The sequence below is a fragment of the Hemitrygon akajei genome, chromosome 15 (genome assembly GCF_048418815.1).
Source record: "Hemitrygon akajei chromosome 15, sHemAka1.3, whole genome shotgun sequence".
Classification (NCBI taxonomy): Eukaryota; Metazoa; Chordata; class Chondrichthyes; order Myliobatiformes; family Dasyatidae; genus Hemitrygon; species Hemitrygon akajei.
Window position 1 is genome coordinate 69,868,423 of NC_133138.1, and position 22,251 is coordinate 69,890,673.

Consider the following 22,251-nt stretch of genomic DNA (forward strand, 5'->3'; position numbering starts at 1 on the left):
TGCCTAGAATTTCCTTATGGCATAGCCTTCTATTTTTCTAAGCTCCATGTAACTAAATAAGAGTCTCTTACAAGACCCTATTGTATCCCTATATGATGTATGATATTTATGTATTTGTACATATAACTCATAATAAATTGTTTTTAAAAAGAATAATGAATCAAACAATATACATACAAGAATACTCAAATATAACTGAAATATTAAACACACAACGATACCATTACCACCATCTCTTAGCCAGTGCCACTTATGTAGTTCAATCTGCTGGTGCCCACCCTATCACAAATCTTCTCTTTCATTCTGTCCAACCCTACCTCTTAAAACTTGTTTCACTTCTAACTTTTTGGTGCTGTTAAAGATCCTTCATCTGAAATGTTAATTCTATTTCTTCTTCACTAGATGTTGTTCTCTCACCTGCTGAATATTTCCAGCAAATTCTAAAATTTCTATGTCTGTAATCTTTTGCTTTTGGCTTAAAATCTACTGAATAGGACATTTGCTATCAGGTAAAAACAAGAGAACAAGAGGCACGTACCTCCATACAATGTTACTTCTACATGCAAACATGAGATGCATGACTTTAAGAGATTACTATCTGATTTGGGCAGGTAGCTAAACTGAAGACAAAAGATACAGCAGATACTGGAATCTGGATCAAAAACAACAATGGAAGAATTCAGCAAGTCAAGCAGCTTCTGTGGTGGCACAATATGTAGAAATCCTACAACAGTGTCTGAGATCAGTATCAGTATTTCCTCCTCCATCTACTCCATCTGCCCATCACTGCTCCTACAATGTTTGCTCCCTTCTACTGTCCCACTTACCCAACCCACCTCCCTTATTTGGTTCCATGCTCCATCTTCATTTCCTATCAGATTCCATCAATTCCAGCCCTTTGTCGCCTGCACATCCCAAACTGTTGCTATTTCTACTCTTCCCTCCTTCATCTGCCAATTACACCTACTCATCTGCAACCGCCGGTTGATTGCCAGATCTTGCCACTTCCTTCCCCCTCAGCTCTTTATATTGGCTATCTGTCTCTAAGTTTTCAGAGCAGATGAAGGGCCTTAACCTGAAATGTCAACTGTCCATGACTCTCCACAGCTTAACTGAGTTTGAGGAGTACAAGGAGATGCTGAGTTCCTTCAGTAGTTCATCTTCTGCTTTAGATTACAATATCAGCAGTCACTTGTGTCTCCAACAGCTTCTAAAACACTAAGGTAAAGGTGCTAGACAAAACAATAGCAGGAGGTGATGGGTTGATAAGAGGGGCACTGTGACTTCAGGGCCAGAAAATACCCATTCCTGCTTGGCAGATAAAATTAAACTGAACCAGTGGCCTTGAATATTTTTCACCCAGCCGTAAATATTAATAAGAGCCTATTGCTTCTGCATTTTCATGTAATATAACAGTTTTAAATGTTCTCAGTATGTTTAGAGAAAAGTATAATCAGAATGATATCAGTCACATATACATGTTCCATTAATAATGCTATCACTTCTTAAAATGTAATCTATTTTGATTTAGGTGACTTATGTGCTAATATAAATAGGTCAGTGCCTCAGACTAACAAGCCTACTTACCAAAATAAACAATTCCATTTCAGTCTCATATTTCAATACTATTTTGATTCAGATCATGAGAGGGTACATGAATACTGCCCCATGTTAATGTTGCAGTCTCTTTATCAGCACATTGATATTCAGCCCCATGACATTATTATGATGACTGGCGCTTCAAGTAGCCAGTGGTTCTGGTTTCCAAATAAATCATTCGCGTACAAGAGATGACAACACTGCAGCAAAACTAACTACTTCAATTACAACATGAAACAATTTCAGGCACAATGCCGAGGAAAATAGTACAGAATAAATATGTTACTTCATCAAAATAATGGTGCTCTTGGCCTAAATATTGGTGCAGGCAGAATGCATTTACTGAACTGATTTACTCTGCTGATGCAGTTAACTTAGAAATAGATTCAGAACAGCACTGCTTCTCTTTATGTATCTATAAATACAAGAACTGAATCAGTCACTCAGGAGGAGCTCACAATGGGAGTTCAGATAGAAGATTTATCAGTATAGCTGATTCCCAGGTGATCTAACAAAGCTGGAAGGACTCATCCAGCCAGGTGGCATCTGTAGTGAGATGAAGGAGTTGAAAGTCCACTGACCTACAGCATCGATTCTGTTTCTCTCTCCATTCATGCTACATGACCTGCTTCTGACATTTTATATGTTTACATGATTGAACTTAGTCAATATTTTATTATAGATTGCCATAATTCTGTGCAGTCTTCAAAGGAGTTCAACTGGACAACAAAAACTAAAGCCTATGAAGAGTGAGCAAAATCTTGTTGAAGTTGATCAATATCACTTCTTTAAGGCCAAATACTTCCACATTTTCCTTTAAACAAATTACTAGGAAATGGTATTGTGAGAGAATAGCTAGTCAGGAGACTCTTTGTCACATATCGCCCATTGGAGGAGAAGCACCTGTGGCCTGGTTGTCTGGTTTACATCTTTTGCTTGATGGATTCAAATTTTGGTGTTTTCACTGAATGTTCTGGAAGTTTTTTGAGACAAAGAAGGAAAATAAGTGTAGAGTCAAAGATGAGAATGACCAAGGATTTGGTCAAGGAAGTGTTCTCAAGGTGCGTCAACTTGGCTCTGCAGCATGAATTAATCGAATGATGTAAGACCAAAAGACGTAGGAACAGAATCTGGCCATGAGGCACATTGAGTCTCTTCTGCCATTTGATCTTGACTGATTTATTTTCTCATGCTTGTGATTTACTCTCCCTCTCAAACCCATTCTGTTACAAACATGGGCTGTGACACAGCATCTATTCGCTACCTATGGTCTCTGCTTACCTTTGCTCTCTGTTCCGAGAAAGAAGACTACAATTTCAATTGACGCTGTAAAGGAGCAGTATTCATTTAGCAAATGCTTCCGAGCCACAGTGTTAGTGTTAGATTTCAGTCTGAGAGTTTTAGTTAATGGCCCTGCTGGCCTGGTGTTTGTTGTTTTTGCTTTTTCCTGCACAGCTCCTATTAAAAGTTAATGAACTGTTTAGTTGCTTCTGTCTCTCTCTCTCTCTCTTTCTCTCTCTCTTTCTTTCTCTCTCTCTCTCTTCTCTCTTCTCTATCTCTCTCTTTCTCTTTCTTGCTCGTTCTCTCTCGTTTTCTCTCTCTGTCCACTTGGACAATAACCACACATTTGTGTCAGCAAGTCTCAACCAACTAAAATGGATCCAGTGGAGAGAGGACAGCTAATCTCGGTAGGCAGGTAGGAGAGGGACTAAAGTTAGTAGAAGCTGGTCTAGCTGAGGTGACTAGCTCAGAGCAGCAAGTCCAGTCTGAACAGAAAGAGTAGAAGTCAGCACTCATAGTGACAGTTCAGCAACTCACCACAGATAGCCAGAATCAGATGGCAGCCATTCCTGCTCTCACGGCCACAGCACAGTGGTTCACTACTGACAGCCAGAATCAGGTGATGAGTGGCAGTCAGCATTCATCACCTCCACTGGACGCTGTGAGTACCTTGTGATGCCATTTGGGCTGGCCAACGCCCCTGCTATTTATCAGCCCTGGCCAATGATCTGCTCCGGGACATGTTGAATCAGTTTGTTTTCATATATTTGGGTGACATCCTGATGTATTCCCGCTCTTGCCAGCAACACATTCAGCATGGCCAGAGGGTTCTCAGATGGCTCCTCGAGAATAATGTTTATGCCGAGCCAGAGAGGTGTGGGTTCCATAAAGAGCCGGTGTCATTTCTGAGCTACATACTCACTCCTTCCACTGTTCAAATGGACCCATGTAAGTTTAAAGCAGTCACAGAGTGGCCCAAACCATCTACGGTCATTCAGGTGTGGCGCTTCAAAGAGTTTATAAATTTTATCACCGCTTCATCAGAACCTTCACTTCCATTGTGGCCGCCAGAAGACTTCAGCAGGATTCCACTGGACAAGTAAAGGAGATCAAGTATTCTCGAAACTAAAGCAACACTTTGCCACTGTCCCAGTGCAGCAACACCCTGACCCATCCCATTCATTCATTGTTGCGGTAGATGCATCAGATGTCAGCATTGGATCTGTACTCTCTGTAAGAACCTCTTCTACTTTCAGGACACCAGGAGATTCATCCAATTCAAAGCCACTGGGCTCCCTTCTTCACCTGGTTTAATTTCACCCTCAACTACTGTTCCGGCACCAAGAAAACCAAGGCCGGTGCTCTCCCTTGGCAGTTTGACGTGTCTGAAGACAATGCCGATCCAGAGTCCATCCTTCCTCACTCATGCATTGCTGTTCTGGTAATTTGGAAATAGAGGTGTAGGTGAGGGCCGCCCAACATTCCAATACAGACCCAGATGGATACCTCTCAACCAGCTGTTTTTTCCTGCCATGGTGCACCCCAGAATGCTGAAATAGGGTCACTCCTTCCATCTGGTTAGCTATCCAGGAAATCAAAGGACCCTGGAATTTACCAAGAGACAATTTTGGTGACCATCTATGTCCCAAGATGTCAATGACTTCATTTCTGCCTGTCACACTTCTGCCCAGAACAAAACATCACTACAGAGCTCCTCGGGTCTGCTGTGTACTTCATGCCCCTGGTTCCAACTTCTTGATGGATTTCATCACTGGTCTGCCTCAGCTGATGGAAACGTTACCATTCTGGTGGTTGTGGACCGATTCTCCAAGGCTGCCCACTGCCTTGCTCTCCCTAAGTTCCTGGTGGTTCATGAGACTGCTAACCTCATGGTTCAACATGTATTCAGGCTGCATGGCTTCCTTCAGAACATAGTGCCTGATAGGTGACTACAGTTCACGCCCCTGTTTCTGGCAGGCCTTTTCCCTTGTGGGACAGGCCTCTCTTCTGATTTCCACACTCAATGTGATGGCCAGCCTGGGAGAGTGAATCAGGAGCTGGAAACAGCACTGATCTGCCTTGTCTCTTCCAACCCAATGGTTCGAAGCTCCCTATTTGTTTGGCCAGAGACTACCCACAATAACCTCCAGTCATCCTCCACTGACCTGTCACCCTTTGATGCCAGAAGGGAGACAAGTCACTGCTCTTCCCTGACTAGGACATTGACATGGGAGTTTTTGCTGCAGAACTGTTGGCCCAATGCTACAGTGCACATTGAGAGATCCCGGGCTTCTTTGCTGTGTGCTGAGAAACAGCATTCTCAGCAGACAGATTGGCTCCACAAGTAGGTTAAGCCTCTCAGGACCAGTCTGGCTGGCATCTAGAGATCTTCCCTTGAAAGTCAAGAGCCACAAGTTGGCCCCATGCTTCCTGGGACTACTCAAAGCAGAGAAGGCTATCTGTAAGGTCTGATATACCTTAGATCGTCCCTACCACCATCAATGAGGATTCACCCAACGTTCCATGTTTCCCAGCTCAAGTCGCTGACTACCACCCGCCTGACTTCAGTTATCTCCCCCTCCCCCACCTCCCCACTTAAATGATGGGTCGCTGGTCTATTCTTTGCAGCACCTCCAGACATCTCACCTGGTGTTGGGGGGGGGGGGGGGGTCTAGTATCTTGTGGATTGGGAGGGGTATTTTCCATAGGAGTGTTCTTGAGTTCCTGGCATCTCACTGGGCGTGGAGCAGAGTCCAATATTTCATGGATTGGGAGGAGTATGGTCTTGAGGAGTGTTCTTGGGTGGTGCCTCATGACATCCTGGACGTGTCTCTCATTGGGGACTTGCGACAGGCAGAGGTCCCTGTCATAGCTGAGGCTCTACCTAGTGAGGGGGATCCCGTCACAACCATGGACTCTTCCACGTCATCTATGTGCCCTCACAGGCCACGGGACTGGCTTGACAATCACGCTCAGGAGTGAATATGCACATTCCAGCCAATTAGTGTTTAATTGTGGTGCCATTTAACTTCCTTCCTTTTGCTCCAGCCTTGTTGAGACTGCACCAATGGCACAGCAATATCCATGCTCCTTGCTTACCTTCATCCTTGTTCCAGGACAGAAGACTACCATTTTGATCGTCGCTGTAGAGGTATTCATTTAGTAATAAGTTGCTGTTTCCTAGCCACACTGTAAGCATTAGCTTTCAGTTTGAGAGTTTCAGTTAATGAAACAGTTGGCCTGATGTTTTTTGTTTTTCCTTTAACCTGAACAGTTATTAAATGTCAGTGAGCTGCTCATCTGCTGCAGTGTCTCTCCCTCTGCATTTGGGCTATAACTGCACACTTGTGTCACATTGTCCTGCCTCTTCCCAGTAACCTTTGACGTCCTTACCAATCAAAAACCTATCAACTTCTGCTTTAAATGTATCAAATGACTTGCCCTCCATTGTCATCTGTAGCAATGAATTCCACAGATTCACCACCCATACTGGAGTAATACTTGTGATTTTCTAGTCCTCTAAAACTATTCCAGAATCTTGAAAGATGATTACTAATGAAGCTGAAGAATGAGGTTTAATATCACTGAAATTTGTTGTTTTGAGGCAAAACAGAATAATAAAACAGAACTATAAATTGAAATAAGATGTATATGGATAAAAATTAAATAAGTAGTATAAAAAGAGAGAAAAAGGTTGTGAGGTAGTGTTGATGGGTTCATTGTCCATTCCAAAATCTGATGATGGAGGGAAAGACACTGATCCTAAAACATTGAGTGTGTCTCCAAGCTCCTGTACCTCCTCTTTGATGGCAGAAATGAGAAGAGGGCATGTCCTTTATGAGGCATCACCTTTTGAAGCTGTCTTTGACGCTGGGAAGGCTATGCACATGGCTCTGGCCATGACTAACCTCTTATTTCCAGGAATTAAAAGGTTGTGACGACCCTCTTCCCAGCGCACTCGAACCGGCTCACAAAATGGCGCGCGCCAGCATTGAGGCCGGTCCCAAAAAGGGCACCAGGCCTTCTTCACCAGCAAGGGGAAAAGCCCGCGCGCGGGACGGGACTGTGAATATGCGCCCCCTACAGCATTCCCGCCCAGGGAGGGCTGGAACAGGAAGGCTTTAAAGCAAGGCCGCGAAGTTTGAATAAACCTTTTTGTGCAACTGCAGCTCACCGACTCCGTGTCATTATTTCAGCGCTGCATGTAGCACACCGCTACAATTGGTGACCCCGACAGCCCAAACGATACTTGGACCGGAGATGAACGATGCCGCATCTGTTCATGCAGTTTCATTAAAACTGCCAAGCTTCTGGACGCTGTGACCTCACCTATGGTTCCAGCAAGCAGAAGCCCAATTCCACATTCGGCAGATAACCTCGGATGCCACACATTACTACTACGTGGTGAGCTCCCTCGACCAGGAGACAGCCACCCAGGTTGAGGAGTTCATACAGTTGCCCCCGGAGGACGGCAAATACACAGAATTCAAAGCCTTGCTCATAAGGACTTTTGGACTCTCACGCGTGAGCGAGCTGCCCGCTTATTGGACCTGGATGGTTTGGGGTACAGGCCACCATCGGCGTTGATGAACGAGATGTTGGCCCTGGCTGATGGACACAAGCCCTGCCTCATGTTTGAGCAGGCGTTCCTGGAGCAGCTGCCCAAGGACATACGCCTGCTGCTGTCCGATGCGGATGTCAGCGACCCCTGGAAGGTGGCGGTCCAGGCAGATGTGCTGTGGAAAGCCAAGAAGGAGAGTGGGGCGTCCATCGCACAGATCACCAGGCCACGCTCCTGGCAGCAAACCAGACCAGGCCCGGCCGCAGAGCCCGCTAACCCCAGTGGCAGGGGTGAGGAGACCAACGAACAATGGTGCTTCTACCACCAGCGGTGGGGCGCAGAAGCCCGCCGCTGTAGCCCGCCCTGCAAGTTCCCGGGAAACGCCAGGGCCAGCCGCCACTGATGGCTACGGCGGCTGGCCATCGGGATAGCCTCCTGTATGTCTGGGACAAGCAGTCGGGATGCCGCTTTTTGGTTGACACCGCAGCCGAGATCAACGGCCTAACAATCAACCCGGCCAAATGTCAATTCGGGCTCGACACCATCGACTTCCTGGGCCACAGGATTACTAAAGACGGAGCAACCCCTCTGCCCGCCAAGGTAGACGAGGTCCGCCATTTCCCCCAACCCAACACGATCAAAGGCCTTCAGGAATTCGTAGGTATGGTGAATTTCTACCACCGCTTCCTCCCTTCAGCTGCCCGGATCATGCCCTGTTGGCCCTGATGTCGGGTAAGGGCAAGGACATTACCTGGGACGAGGAGTCCGCAGCCGCTTTTGTTAAAACGAAAGAAGCCTTGGCAAACGCCGTGATGCTAGTGCTCCCCAGAACAGACGTCCCTACCGCCCTCACAGTGGACGCATCCAACACAGCAGTCGGTGGAGTGCTGGAACAACTCATCGAGGGTCGCTGGCAACCCCTGGCGTTTTTCAGCAAACACCTATGACCACCCAAGCTCAAATACAGTGCTTTTGACCGGGAACTGTTGGCACTATACCTGGCCATCCGACATTTCAGGTACTTCTTAGGAGGTAGGCCCTTCACTGCATTCACGGACCACAAACCGCTTACCTTTGCGTTCACGAAAGCATCCGACCCCTGGTCATCCCGCCAGCAGCGACATCTGTCCTACATCTCTGAATACACGACGGATGTCCGACATGTCTCGGGAAAGAACAACGTCGTGGCGGACGCTCTATCCAGACCTAACATTCAAGCCCTGTCCCAGGGGGTAGACTATAAAGCACTGGCAGAGGCGCAGCAGGCAGACGAGGAGATCCCTAGTTACAAGACTGCAGTCTCCGGTTTGCAGCTCCAGGACCTCCCCGTAGACCCTGCTCTGTGACGTCACCACCGGCCAGCCCCGCCCCAGTGTCCCGGCAGCCTGGCGGCGGCGCGTTTTTGACTCCATTCACATCTTAGCGCACCCCTCCATCAGGACAACTGTCCGGATGGTAGCCAGCAGGTTCGTTTGGCACGGACTCCACAAGCAGGTCAGTGAATGGGCCAGAACGTGCATGCACTGCCAGACGGCCAAGGTGCAGCGGCACACCAAAGCTCTGCTGCAGCAGTTCCACCCCACCCACCGGCGTTTCGACCACATTCATGTGGATATCGTGGGCCCCCCTGCCAGTGTCGCGCGGAGCGTGGCACCTCCTCACTATCGTGGACCGGTTCACAAGATGGCCAGAGGTGGTCCCGCTCACCGACACCAACTCCGAATCCTGCGTTCAAGCACTGATTGCAACCTGGGTATCTCGCTTTGGTGTACTGGCCCACACTACCTCTGACAGAGGCGCTCAGTTCACCTCCAGCCTGTGGTCAGCTATGGCCAGCCTTTTGGGGACACAGCTGCACCACACAACTGCTTACAGTAGAACGGACTAGTGGAGCGTTTCCACCGTCACCGGAAGTCGGCTCTCATGGTCCGCCTCAAAGGGCCTAACTGGGTGAATGAGCTCCCCTGGGTCCTGCTCGGAATCTGCACGGCACCCAAAGAGGATCTGCACACCTCGTCGGCCGAGTTGGTGTACGGCGCGCCCTTGGTCGTCCCAGGAGAGTTCATACCAGCCCCAAGGGGGCAAGAGGAAGAACCCGCAGCAGTCCTGGGCAGATTATGCGAGAGGCTCAGTAACCTGGCCCCCATACCCACTTCGCAGCATAGGCAGAACCCGACCTGCGTACCCAAAGACCTGCAAAACTGTAAGTTTGTTTTAGTACGATGGGGCGGACACCGGACACCGCTACAACGGCCCTACTAGGGGCCGTTTACGGTGATCGGAAACAACGGGTCCACATTCGTGCTGGACGTTGGGGGGAAAGAGTAGGTTTTCACAGTGGACCGACTCAAACCGGTCCATGTGGACTTGGCGTAGCTGGTCAAGATTCAGGCACCGCGGCGCAGAGGCAGGCCTCCCAAACAGAGTCCGACCCAGACTGAGGACATTGGGGGGTGTATCGCCGGTTCTGGGGTGGGGGGGGTTATGTAGCGACCCTCTTCCCAACGCACTCGAACCAGCTCACAAAGTGGCGCGCGCCGGCATTGAGGCTGGTCCCAAAACGGGTGCCAGGACTTCTTCACCAGCAAGGAGAAAAGCCCATGCGCGGGATGGGACTGTGAATATGCGCCCCCTACAGTATTCCCACCCGGGGAGGGGGGGAACAGGAAGGCTTTAAAGCGAGGCCGCGAAGTTTGAATAAACCTTTTTTTGCAACTGCAGCTCACTGACTCCGTGTCATTATTTCAGCGCTGCGTGTAGCACACCGCTACAAGGTTATCATACTATCTGGGTCTGTACTCGCTGGAATTTAGAAGGACCCGAGGGGAGCTCACTGAAACCTTTTGAATGTTGAAAAGCCTAGACAGAGTAGATGTGGGAAGGATGTTTGCCATGGTGGAGGAGTTTAGGACAAGAACCTCAGGATAGAGGGGTGTCCATTTAAAACAGGCTGAGGATGGTGAATTTGTGGAACTTTTTACCACAGGCAGCTGTGGAAGCCAGATCGTTGGGTGTATTTAAGGCAGAGATTAATAGTTTCTTGATTGGTCATGGCATTAAATGTTACTGGCAGAAGATTGGGGAATGAAGCTGAAGAGGGGTTAAAAGAATCAGCCATGATTGAATGGTGGAGCAGAATCAATGAGCCAAAAAGCCTAATTCTGCTCCTATGTCTTATGGTCTTAAGGTACCTCATAACAGTAGCTGTGAGTGCCACTGGGCAATACTCATTGAGGCAGCTCTCCCTGTTCTTCCTGGGCACTGGTATGATTGTGACCTTTTTTGAGCAGGTAGGAACCTCAAAATGCAGTGGTGAGAGATTGAAGATGGCTTTGAATACTTCCACCAGATGCTTGGGACAGGTTTTCAGAGCCTTACCAGGTATACCATCAGAGACTGATGCATTATGCTTCCACAATTTCTTCAGCTACCTCGTTCAGAACCCTGATGAATAGTCAATTTAATCCTGGTGGCATATGTACTTTAGACCGTTCAGCTTCCTAAGCACCTTCTCCTTGGTAATAACAACTTTACCCACTTGTACCCCCTAACACTTGCAAATTTTTGATGTACTAAAGGTGTCTTCCACAGTGAAGACTGGCACAAAATACTTACTCAGTTCATCCACCATTTCTTTGTTCCCCATTTTTACCTGTCCAGCATAATTTTAGAATGTAAGGCCATAAGATATAGGAGCAGAATTAGGCCACTTGGCCCATCGAGTCTGCTCTGCCATTTTATCATGGCTGATCCAATCTTCATTTCAGCCCCAATCTCCTGCCTTCTCCCCGTATCCCTTCATACCTGACCAATCAAGTACCTATCAACCTCTATCTTAAATATGCATAAAGACTTGGCCTCCACAGCTCCCTGTGGCAAAGAGTGCCACAGAACCACCACTCTCTGCCTAAAGAAATTCCTGCTCATCTCCATTCTAAAAGGATGCCCCTCTATTTTGAGGCTTTATCCTCTGGTCCTAGACCTTCCCAACTTAGGAAGCATCCTCTCTTAATCCAGTCAATCAAGGCCTTTCACCATTCGATAGGTTTCAATGAGGTCACCGCTCATTCTTCTGAATTCCTGTAAATACAGGCTCAGAGCCATCAAACACTCCTCATGTGACAATATATGTATCCTGAAATCATTTTTGTAAGCCTTCTTTGAACCATCTCCAGTGTCAGCACAACCTTTCTAAGATAAGGGGCCTAAAACTGCTCACAATACTCCAAATGAGGCCTCACCAGTGCTTCATGAATCTTCAACATTACAGTCCTTTCTTCTGTACTCTCTTCCTCTTGAAATGAATGCTAACATTGTATATGCCTTCCTCACCACAGAGTCAACCTGCAAAGGAACCTTTATGGAACCCTTCACAAGGACACCCAAATCCCTTTGCAGCTCAGATTTCTGAATTTTTTCTCCTATTTGAAAATAGTCGACCTTTACATTCCTTCTACCAAAATAACCATACACTTCCCGATACTGTATTCCATCTGCCACTTCTTTGCCCTTTCTCATAATCTCTCTAAGACATTTTTTTAGCCTTTCTACTTCCTCAAAACCACTGGCCCTTCATCTGCAAAATTTGCAACAAAGCTATCAATTTTTTCATCAAAGTCATTGACCCATGTGGAACTCTACTGGCAGCCAACCAGAAAATTTTCCCTTTGTTCCCACTCTTTGTCTCCTGCCAACCAGCAACTGCTTTATTCATGCTAGTATCTTTCCTATAATACCATGGGCTCTTAACTTGTTAAGCAGTTTCATGTGGTGGTACCTTGTCAAAAGTCTTCTGAAAATCCAATAAAACATTATCAAGTGATTCTCCTTTATCAATCCTGCTTGCTATTTCTTTGAAGATTTCCAACAGACTTATCAGGCAAGATTTTCCCTTGAGGAACCCATGCTGACCGTGGCCTATTTTATCATGTGCTTCCAAGTACCCCAAAACCACAATCTTCACAATTGACTCCAACATCTTCCCACCCACTGAGGTCAGACTAACTGGCCTTCAATTTCCTTTCTTCTGTCCCTCTCCTTTCATGAAAAGTGGTGTGACATTTGCAATTTTCCAGACCTCCAGAACTATTCCAGAATCTAGTGATTCTTGAAAAATTATTACTAATACTTCCATAATTTCTTCAGCCACCTCTTTAAGAACCGTGGGCTGTAGACCATCTGGTCCAAGTGACTTATATACCTTCAGACTTTTTAGTTTCCCAAGAACTTTCTCCCTAGTAATGACAACTTCACACACTTCTGAACCCTGACACTCTGGAACTTCCACCAAGCTGCTTGTGTCTTCTACAGTGAAGACTGATGCATAATACTTATTCAGTTTGTCTGCCATTTTCTTGTCCCCCACCACTACCTCTACAGCTTTGTTCTCCACCAGTCTGATATCCTCTCCTGCCTCTCTTTTACATTTCATATTTCTGAAGAAACTTTAAGTATCCTCTTTAATATTATCAGTTAGCTTACTTTTGCATTCCATCTTTTCCTTCTTAATGATATTTTAGTTGCCCTCTGTTGTTTTTTAAAAGCTTCTTAATCCTGTAACTTCCCAGTAGTTTTGCGATATTATATGTCCTCTCTTTGGCTTTTATGTTGGCTTTGACTTCTCTTGTTAACTACGGTTTTTAGTGATCTGTATATCTGAAAAATCTTTGCAATCCATTTTTTATGACTAGCTAATCTTTATATTTCAACTTTTCTCTTCATATTTTAGTTGCCTTCTGTTGGTTTTTAATAATATCCCAATCACTAGCTTTCCATTAATTGGTGCTATATTATGTACCCTCTCTTTTGCTTTTGTGCAACTAACCCTGTGTGTAATACCCAGATTCTATCAATTGTTTCATGTTAATGGAGAGACTGAATATTTCCAACCCTTTTGTCAGGTACAGGAGTTTAACTTTGTGGTTTATAACAAGGCAGATGAAAAGGATCCCTTAGCCAAACAGGTTATTGACATTGTGTTATCTCTTACATAGCTACAATCAATTCTCTTATATTATTACAAATCACTCTTCTTCTTTGAAATCGCTTAACCAATCCACTCTCCAGTCTAGCTGGAAATTTTTAGTTGGTGTTTTGGTCTGAAAGTATTTGCTGGAGTTGACTGACTAGGTCTGTTCCCATTTTGTCTACAATTCTCACACTGATGTTGATTATAACTGTTCTGATGCACATTGTTCTTATTCCTTACCCCTTTGCCTTCTGCTTCATTCTTCTCATGTAATGACATACAGACTATGAAATGTCACATTTCTTTATCGTCCCCCTATCAGGTAGGCCTGTATTCTTAGCATTTGGAAAAAGCTTAGTCTTCAGTATATACTCAGACCAAATTTTATTCAGCCTTTCACAAACTGTGAGTGTTTTTTTTTTAATTACACATTCAGTATGCAGAAAAGCAGCATTACCCTAACTGTCCTTGAGGTATTGATGATGAGGTGCATTCTGGATTTGTTGCAGTCATTCTGGTAAAAGTACTCCTACAGTTCTGCTGGGTTGGGAATTCTAGGACTTTGATCCATCAACAGTGAAGACCTGAATATATTTCCAAGTCGAGAAATGAAACTGTGCAAACTGAAGGCAAACCTATAGATGGATTTTTCTATCTGCCTCCTGCCCTCCTGCCCCTGTCATTCTTGGCAGTGGAAATCAATTCTCAATTAATTTTTAGGTTAGTTGTTATTAGATTGTGTCTGGCTTCAAATGAAGGAGTGCTTGGTACTTCACACTCTAAGTTGTAAAGTCTGCAGGGAGTGTAGTAACAGGAGCTCAAGGAGTTTGGATTGACTTCAAGACTTCCATAAAACCCAATTACAGCAGACATTGCAGCTGTTCCCCTTGAGGTGCAGCAAGAGTGAACAGCAGGCACACAGAGACTGAAGCAGGAAGTGCAGGAGAAGGAGAAAAGGGTTCTCAGCAGGAAACCATACTCATCAAGTGGTCCTCCTGTGTTCCCCTCAGCAAGGAATAATGCATGTACCATCCTCGATTCACAATTTAAACCTTCACTGAAATACACAACATCCTACAGCTGCAGTCCAACTACTGAATGATCCAAGCACCACCTTGCCAAGGTCACGGTTGTCATTAGCTTCTTCACGCAGGGTTCCTTCCAGCCTGGAGCTAAAGATATCAAAGGTATTTCACCATGTAACTCACACAGGATACTGGCAGCCCTCCCCAGGTCAAGCAGCATCTATGGAGTAAATACTCAACTGCATGCCCACTATTTCGCAGGCATCCCACTGTCTCAGCTGGGATAGAGTTCCTTTTGTCCTCACCTACAATCTCATGAACTTTCATATCCAACATGTCATTCTTGGCAACTTCTACCATCTTCAACAGACTCTAACAATAAACACATTTTTACCACCCCCCCCCCCCCAACTCTCTGCTTTCTGCAGGGATCACTCCTTCCATGATTCACTTGCTCATCTGTTCCTACTACTAATCTCCACCCCACCCCACCCATCACTTACCCCTGCAAGTGGCAGTTGTGCTTCACCTGCCCATTCACCTCCTGCCTCACTTCCATTCAGGGCATCAAACAGTCCTTCCAGGTGAGGCAACACTTCTCCTACAAATCTGTTGGGGTCATCTACCGTATCTGGTTCTCTCAGTGTGCCCTCCTCTACATTGGTGAGACCCCATGTAGAGTGGGGGACCACTTTGTCAAGCATCTTCACTCCATCCACAAAAAGTAGTATTTCCTGGTGGCCAATCCAATCCCCAATCCCATTCCAGCATGTTGGTCCATGGCCTCTTCTTCTCCCATGATGAGGCCAATCTCAGGGTGCAGGAGCAAAACTTTATCTTCTGTCTAGGTAGCCTCCAAATCTGATGGCATGAACATTAATTTGTCCATCTTCAGATAATTTTTCCCCCACCTCCCCATCCGTCTTCATCACTTCCCCACTCTGGCCTCCCTCTAAACTCTTCTCCTCATCTTCCTATCACTTCCCCTCATGCCCCTCCTCTTTCCCTTTCTCCCATGGTCTACTCCCCTCTCCTTTCAGATTGCTTCTTCTCCAGCACTTTACCTTTTACACCTATCACTTCCTTTATGCTTTCCTTATCCCCCCTCCCCCACCCAGCTGGTTTCACCTAACAGCTTCTAGTTTGTACTTGTACTGCTCTGCCCCCCTTCTTATTCTGGCATCTTCCTCCTTCTTTACCAGTCCTGATGAAAGGTCTCAGCCCGAAAATTCAACTGTTTATTTATTTTCATCAATGCTGCCTGACCTGCTGAGTCCCTCCAGCATTTTGTGTGTGTTGATATGCAGAATCTTTTGTGTTTATATCGAAGTGTGCAGTGCACTGTGGTATAAAGGTGGTTATAGATCTTTCCTACTTCAAGAGAGCTGAACATATTCATTTTCCCACACAACAATGGAGTGAAGAAAATGAATGAAGAGCTTTATCAAGTCCACAGAATTTCCAACGGGCCAAGCCTATACTGACTCCACTCAGGGTGTGTTGAGAGTCTGTAGGTCACCTCTAATGTGTCAAAGGAAATCCACTCACTGAATGTTTAATCCGTGTGTGGCAACACAACAGTCTGGTGTATGTAAGGTATCTAGGCAACATCTGCATTGCAGCAGTCTACAGTTTCATTAGTCATTAATCAGTGCAGGTAGCCAAAACTCAGCCAGCACCATCATGGACACTAGCATCAGAGAGGAGGTACAGGAGTCCAAAGACACACAATCAAAGTTTTAGGAACAGCTTCTTCCCCTCCATCATCAGATTTCTGAACAGTCAATGATCCCACTAACTCATTATTTTCCCTCTTTATGCACTTTATATTTAATTATATTTCTTATTGTAATTTATGGTATAGTTTATGTACTGCTGCATATCTTTGCTAAATTGCTGCTGCTAAGCAAAAAATTTGATGACATTATTCAGTTATAATACACCTGATTCTGATTCTATTAACAGTCAAGCATTTCCCATGAACAGTGCCTGCAACAAAAACCTTGGCATTGTATGCAGTCTTACCAGGCAGATAATTGTTATTCTTTATGAAGGATTCTGTTTTCATACCATAGTTTGTGATCACTCCAATACTCAATAGCAGAGGTCCAGAGATTCTTCAGTGTCTACTGTGTTTTGCATAATTTCACGCTAAGAAAGGATCAAGTTATGTTACTACCTATATGGTGAGTGTGCTAATATGTGTGTACATATAAAGAACTTCAGTTCCCAGTGTGCGATTTGGGCTGTTCACCTGGAACCAGAATTGACGTTGGTGAGCAGGCCACACATGCTCGTACGGAGCTGGAGCCATTTTCTATTAAAAAATGTATTAGTTTTATCCATGCTAAGTTTGTCTTTTTTCAAGAACAAATATAAAATGGTTTTAGAAGTTGGCGTGAGGACTAAACACAGAGAGCAAATGTATCCACAATTAAGAACAAGATGCTACGTTGCAACAGAGAGAAGCTACCAGCCATAGAGCACGTTGTGTCCTGAAGCTGCTGTGGTTCACTGAATTAATCAAGATTCAGGTGAGAACCCAAAATGGATAACCTATTCCTCCTGCCCCTATGCAGCTTACTGGCAATCTAGCTGGTAAGTGGAAATGCGTTAAACAATGATTCAATATATGTTTAGCAGCGAGCAGAGCAGGAGGGGCTGATGAACATTAATAAACATCGATCTTTCTACATATAATTGGCAAAGATGCTTTGGACACCTACAACAGCTTTCGAATTGATGAGACAGCCTTGACGTTGGACACTCTGATGACAAAATTTGAGTATTTTGTCCCAAGTAGAAACAGCATACTGAAAGTTTTAAGTTCTCTTCCTGTGACCATAAACAAGGTGTCAGTTCTGATCGATACTTAGCTGAGCTTCACACACTAAGTCCGGTGTGTTTGGAGATTTGAGAGACTCATAGTTAGAGACAAAATAGTTTGCAGAATCCCAGAAAATGGACTTAAAGAAAGCCTGCTCCATGAAAAAGATCTAATGCTGGAAAAGGATGTGGATATTTGAAAGGTAGAGGAGATCACAGGAACACAAGCTAAGGAGCTGCACAGAGCAGAAGCAACAGTGCATGCTATGAAAACAGAGAGGCAAAGCACAAAGTGTTTCAAAGCAACAGTGAGCAAAGAAGTAGGCTCAAGCAGCAAATGTAGCAAATGTGGAGGTAAGCACCGTCCACAGATGACTCCTGCTTATGGAAAGTCCTGCAGTAATTGAGGGAAGAAGAATCATTTTGCAATGTGCTACAAGAAAAGGTGCACATAGTTGCCGTGGAAATGGAAGAAGTCTTTGTAGCCCCAGCTCTACAGATTGCTGGTGCTGGTAAGACAGAATGGATTTTTTCCAGTGATTGTGAATGAGACAGTAATTCCATTCAAGCTCGACACTGGAGCCCAGGTGAATCTGTTACCTGTGGATGATTACAAGACTCTCAAAGTTAACAGCAAGATTTACTCAGTGGAGTTGAAAGTGACAGGCTATACAGGAGAGAACATTCCAGTAAAAATGAGTCTGTATAGTGACCTTCAAGCACAAGAGACAGCACCTAAAGGCACAGGTACTGATTGCTGAACAGCAGTTACTGTCAATATTAGGTCTGAGTGCTTATAAAAAGCTCAACCTGGTGAGAAGTGTTTTTGTAGTGGCTTCACAGACTAAAGATGACCACACTTCATTTATGGAAGAATATGCAAATGTCTTTGAGGGACTCAGATGCTTACCTGGTGAATACAAAATTCATACACATGAAACAATTGTCCATGCGTGCAGGAAAGCTCTGATTGCACTTAGAGACAAACAGACAGGAATTAGCATGCATGGAATGGATAAATGTGAGACAGAAAATTAAAGAACCAGCAGGTTGAATGAGCTCACTGATCATTCATTGTGGAAAGAAAAATAGAGCATTGAATATATGTCTAGACTAAAGAGATCTCTTTCTTTTCTTTTTATATCATTTTATTAATTTTAAACAAACATAAGAGAAACATAGATACAGAGAGTTTGAGAATACATAATTAATAAGTTAAAGTATAAATACAAATAGATGATCATTCATATATAATAACCTCCCAAACTCATAGTGATTATGAAAAAAGGAGTAAATAAGAAAAAAAAAGCCAAAAAAAATCCTAACCAACATGGGCCATTGCATTATGTCAAATATACACAGCAGCATCAATAACTCCGTACCTCCATCCAAATAATTAAGGATAATAAAAGTAAGGTTTAGGAAAAGTCAGTTTAGCTCATATGAAAATGTTGAATAAATGGTCTCCAAGTTTCTTCAAATTTAATTGAAGGGTCAAAAACAACACTTCTAATTTTTTCTAAACTCAAATAAGAAATAGTTTGAGAAACCACTGAAATGTGGTTGGAGGATTAATTTATTTCCAATTCAATAGGATAGATCTTCTAGCCATTAACGTAACAAATGCAATCATCCGCCGAGCAACTATTATCCACCATTGGTAAACCAAAAATTGCAGTAATAGGATGCGGTTGCAATTTAATATTCAGAACTTTTGAAATAATACCAAAAATATCTTTCCAATAATTTTGCAAGCAGGGGCAAGACCAAAACATGTGGGTCAATGAAGCAACTTCAGAATGACATCTGTCACAGGTTGGATTAACATAAGAATACAATCGAGTAAGTTTATCCTTAGACATATGAGCCCTATGTACAACCTTAAATTGTATTAAGGCATGTTTAGCACAAATAGAAGAATTGACTAATTGTAAAATTTTCTCCCACTGCTCAGTGGGTATAAGACAATGAAGTTCTTTTTCCCATTCCTTCTTAACTTTTCCTGATACTTCTGGCTGTATTTTCATAATCATATTATAAATGGTGGCTACTAAACCCTTCTGGCAAGGATTCAGAGCTAAAAATTTTTCCGTAATGTCCATTGGAAAAAACTGAATTAAATTAAATGAATACATGTTGATAATGGGTGGGGATTTTAACTGTTGCTTAAATCCTTCAATGGATAAATCTAAGCCACACAGGTTCTTCCGAATAAATCGGACTCTCTTATTAATTCCTTTATGGTTGATTCTGGAATTTCTGAAATTTGGCGATTTTTACACCCTAACGATAAAGTATTTTCATACTTTTTTCATGTTTATCATAATTACTTAAGAATTGACTACTTCTTTATTGATCATCATTTACTCACAGATGTTATAGATTGTAAATATGATTCCATTGTCATTTCTGATCATGCACCTTTGAAGTTATCTATTAAGACAATGGATTCATCTTCTAATGCTAAATCTTGGAGGTTCAACTCTATTTTACTGCAGGACTCAGACTTTCTTAACTTTATTAAACAACAAATTGATTTGTTTTTTTCAACAAATTCTACAGAAGAGATCTCTACTGGAACATTATAGGACATTTTTAAAGCATTTATTCGCAGACAGATTATTTCATACTCTGCTGGAGTTAGGGAATGAACTAATTCTGAAATATTAATATTGGTTGATAAAATTAAAGAAATTGGTAAGATTTACTCAGTGACCCCCAGTAAAGAACTTTATAAAATAGAGTTGAACTTCAAATGGAACATAATTTGTTATTATCCTCTTCGATTGAAAATCAGTTAATTAAATCTAAAACCCAGTTTTATGTACATGGAGATAAATCTGGCAAATTATTGGCTAATCAATTGAAAATTGCATCGGTTAAACGACAGATCACCAAGATTCGTAAACAAGATGGCACGATTGATCATAAAGAGATAAATAAAGCCTTTCAAGATATTTATAATTCTTTATATCAATCAGAATTGCTGAGGATTCTATTCCTGCTATTTCATCCTTGCTTACTCAGTTTAGGAGCTTTTCTGGTTACAAACTGAATTTTAATAAGAGTGAATTATTTCTATTAAATATGTAAATTCCAATTTATGAACACTTACCATTTAAACTTGTTACAGATCATTTTACTTATTTGAGTATTAAAATTACCAAGAAACATAAAGATTTATTTAAAGTTAATTTTTTACCTTTAATTGACCAAATCAAGCAACTTGTTATCAGGTGGTCCCCATTATCTTTGTCATTGGTTGGTCGAATTAATGCTATTAAGATGATAGCATTACCCAATTTTTATTCCTAAATCTTTTTTTGATATTATTGACTCCAAAATATCCTCGTATGTGTGGCAGAATAAAAATCCTACATTAAGTTAAAAAAATTTACAGAAGCCTAAGAAGGAGGGTGGTTTTAACTTTGCCAAACCTGAGATTTTACTATTGGACAGTTAATATTGGATATTTAATATTTTGGACACAAGAATCGATTATAGTATCTTGCCCACAATGGGTAAATTTGGAATGTAAATCTGTACAAGACTATTTTAAGATCTTTGCTTCCTTTTGCTTTATCTAAATTGAATAAACAAATAACCAATCCTATAGTTAAACATACATAACAAATATGGTTTCAATTTCGTAAATTCTTTGGCTTGAATAAGTTTATCTTATCAAGCCCTATTATATCTGACTTTTTTTTTCGGCCCTCTTTTATGGATCACGCCTTTGTATTATGGAAAACAAAAGGTATAACATGTTTTCGTGATTTTTTTTAGACAATAGTTTTATGTCCTTTGAACAGCTATCAAGAGGTCTCAATAAAGCCATCAAGGTTTTAAATTGCCAACACAGGAGGAGATCTTGACCCGGTTTGCAGGTGCCAGGTCATTTAGCAAACTCGATGCATCAACTGGGTTTTGGCAGATGAAGCTCAATGAGGCAAGTTCAAGACTATGTCATTTTAACGCACTACAGAGAAGATATCACTTCATTTGGTTATCATATGAGATCCTGTCTGTACCAGAAGTCTACCATCAAACCATCTGCATAATCTTTGAGGGCATACCTGGTATTGAGACCATGATGGATGATACCATTGTCTGGGGGTCCACAAAGGAAGAACGTGATGCACAGTTGAGACAGGAGCCTGACATGACATGGAATGTCAATTTGAAATTAAATAAAGAGAAATATGAGTTAGTGTTAAGACACTGTTTTACATAAGAGATGTCATATCAGAAGAGGGAGTGAAGCGTGACCCAAGAAAATGCCGGCCATTGAGAACATGGAGATGGCCCAGAACAAAGAGGAGGTGAAACGTTTCCTGGGGGTGGTGACTTACCTGGCTAACTTTATCTCTTGACTATCTACTGTGTCAGCACCACTTAGTTCACGCGTTGAGCAGCAAAATGAGTGGATTTGGTCTTGTGAGCAAGAAGAGTGGTTCCAACGAGGAAAAAGAACCCTAAAAGAAGAGCCTGTGCTTAAGTTTTATGATCCGGAAAGGTGCACTAAGATCTCGGCTGATACATCCCACAGCAGCAATATGATGACACATGGCAACCTGTAGCCACTTGTCAAGGGCTTTAACAAGTGCAGAAGCCAACTATGCACAGATAGAGAAAGAGTTTCTTGTCAGCACCTATGCATGTGAAAGGTTTCATCAATATACCTATGGACAAGCTTTTGAAGTGGAAACAGACCATAAGCCACTAGTCTCTATTATGTCCAAATCACTGATTGTCCCATAAGGATACAGCACATATGAAGATGACCTACACACCAGGAAAATATATGTTTTCTGCTGTTGCATTGCCTTGAGCAGTCAATAGGAAAGAAAGGAATGGCCAAGCGATTAATGCTGATAAACAGGCCTATGTTGATATGATTGTCACCTCTATTTCAGTATCTCCTGATAGAACAGAGAAGGTTAGGACAGCAGCAGGGACAGATAAAAAAAAATGTGAAAGTACTCATTGAG